The sequence below is a fragment of the Ailuropoda melanoleuca genome, chromosome 9 (genome assembly GCF_002007445.2).
Source record: "Ailuropoda melanoleuca isolate Jingjing chromosome 9, ASM200744v2, whole genome shotgun sequence".
NCBI classification, from domain to species: Eukaryota; Metazoa; Chordata; class Mammalia; order Carnivora; family Ursidae; genus Ailuropoda; species Ailuropoda melanoleuca.
This window is the reverse complement of record NC_048226.1, coordinates 56,600,441-56,603,057: the sequence shown is the minus strand read 5'-3', so window position 1 is coordinate 56,603,057 and position 2,617 is coordinate 56,600,441.

Sequence of the window (2,617 nt, the reverse complement as noted above, 5' to 3'; positions counted from 1 at the left end):
CCCCCCCCCCAACTCATGCTCTCTCTCTCTCTCTCTGTCTGAAATAAATAAGTAAAATCTTAAAAAAAAAACATGTTGTAGACAGATGTGCCATCATCCAGTCTTTGTTGTTCCATTTATAGAACATTGACAGAGTAGACCTAGCATAATTCTTAAGGGCTGTAGGATTTTTCAGAATGGTCAATGAGCACTGGCTTCAACTTAAAGTCACCAGCTACACTATCCCCTAACAGGAGAGTCAGCCTGTCCTTTTACAGTTTGAAGCTAGGCATTGACTTCACCAATCTAGCTATGAAAGTTCTAGATGTCATCATCTTCCAATCTATGGCTGTTTCATCTAACATTGAAAATATGTTGTTTGTGCAGCCACCTTCATTAATTATCTTAACTAGATCTTCTGGATAGCTTACTGTGCCTTCTATATCAATACTTGCTGTTTCAGCTTGTACTTTTATATTATAGACATATCTTCTTTCCTTAAACCAAGTTTCCTTAAACTACATTCACACTTTTCTTCTGCAGCTTCCTTACTTCTCCCAACCTTCTCGGAATTGAAAGGAGTGAGGGCCCTGCTCTGAATTTGGCTGTGGTTTAAGGGAATGTTGTGGTTGGTTTGATCTTCTATCGAGACCACTCAAATTTTCTCCATATCAACAATAAGGCTGTTTTGATTTCTCATCATTCATGTGTTCACCAGAGTAACATTTTTAATTTCCTTTAAGAACTTGCTTTTGCATTCACAACTTAGCTAACTTTTTGGCATAAGTGGCCTAGGTTTCTCTCTATCTCAGCTTTTGACATGCCTTTCTCATTAAGATTAATCAACCCTAGCATTTAAGTGAGAGACCTGCAGTTCTTCCTTTCACTTAAACACTTAGAGGCCATTGTAGGGTTGCTGATTGGCCTAATTACAATATTATTGTGTCTCAGGGAATAGGGAAACCTCAGGAAAGGAAGAGAGATGGGGAAAGGATGGTCTGTGTAGCAATCAGAACACAACCAACATTTATTGATTCAGTTTGCCACCTTATATGGACCTGGTTCATGGCACCCCAAAACAATTACAGTAGTAAGATCACAAATCACCATAACCAATATAATAATATGAAATATTTTGAAATATTGTGAGAATTACCAAAATATGACACAGAGACATGAAATGAGCAAATGCTGTTTGGAAATTGGCACCTATAGATTTGTTCTAAACAAGCTTGCCATGAACCTTCAATTTGTAAAGAAAGCAGTATCTATGAAGTACAATAAAGTAAGCCCAATAAAATGAGCTATGCTTGTATATGGGTTGCCTTTCAGCATGAACATTATACTAAAGATTTTGAAAGACATACTAAAGTTCAGAAGGATATATTTCCCATCAATACATGACTACAGGTTAAATTTGCCCAAAAATGTTACAGAATTTCAATGAGCAAGGCATTTGGTAAGACGTAGGGAGAAAAGATGACTGTATGAAAATTAAATATGGAGGCATTTAAGATCTGGAAACTTTCATGTGGATCAATTTGGATTGTCCTGTGTTCAATATTCCAACTCTTTAATACCTTGACTATATAATAGCCCCAGACTATTTGAGAATTTACCAGAAAAAAATATGGAGTGAGCAATGCAACAATTCTGAATTAGGCTAAATTTATATCCCTATTTTACTCCAGCCAAACTAATTCGACCAGGTGTTTACCTCTGATCTTGAACCCTGAGTCACTCTATGAGATTAACAACTGACAATACCTGATGGAATTGGTGACAATGCAAATATCAAATGCAAGAAGCTCACCCAAAGAGCCATGGAGAGTCTGGAGAAGTGAGACCTATGACTACAAGAATGTAGGGGAATTTGTTATTGCTGTGTTGAGGATGAATACTAAAAGGAATATTTTTACAAAATGAGATCACTGGCTCTGAAGACATAGGCTTGATCTATCATCCTGAAGTCTCCCCGGTTCTGTTGTCTATTCCTATATCTGCAGAGTTCAAGAGCTCTCATCCTCTATACATAAGTCTAAACTTGTAATCTCAACCCCTTTACCATCTACTTTTTTTCAGGACAAAAGGAGTGGAGAAGCAAAGGGTAGGAAAGACTCTAGTGTTTAACAAAATAATTTCTATATTTCATTAATCCTATAGCATACTCATCTTGTTCATATTTTCATATCTCTGAAAGTGAGATATGTCATTTTATAAAAACTGTAGGCCAGGGATCATGAATGTAATTGTTCATTTGTTCATACTGCTATTGCTTCAATTGAATTATGTGTAGAATTGGTAGTAGAAGTGTAAAGTATCTTCAAAAAATTAGACTATAATTCATCCTTGAAGCTAAGTTACTATGTGTGCAGAAAGACATAAAAAAAAGAGAATTGGGAAAATGATTAAGTAAATAATCACTGTTGGAGAAATGATGGCAAATCCATATTTTCTTGCAAAGGAACAACCATCAACAGTATAGCAATTAAGAAAAGAAGAATCCCACAAGTGGATAAAGCCATGATGCATGGTAATGCCTCTCTAACTTGAGTCACCTAAGGATCTTGTTAAACATGCAGATTCTGATTCAGTGAGTCAGGGGTGGGGCTAGAGACATTGCATTTCTTTTTTTTTT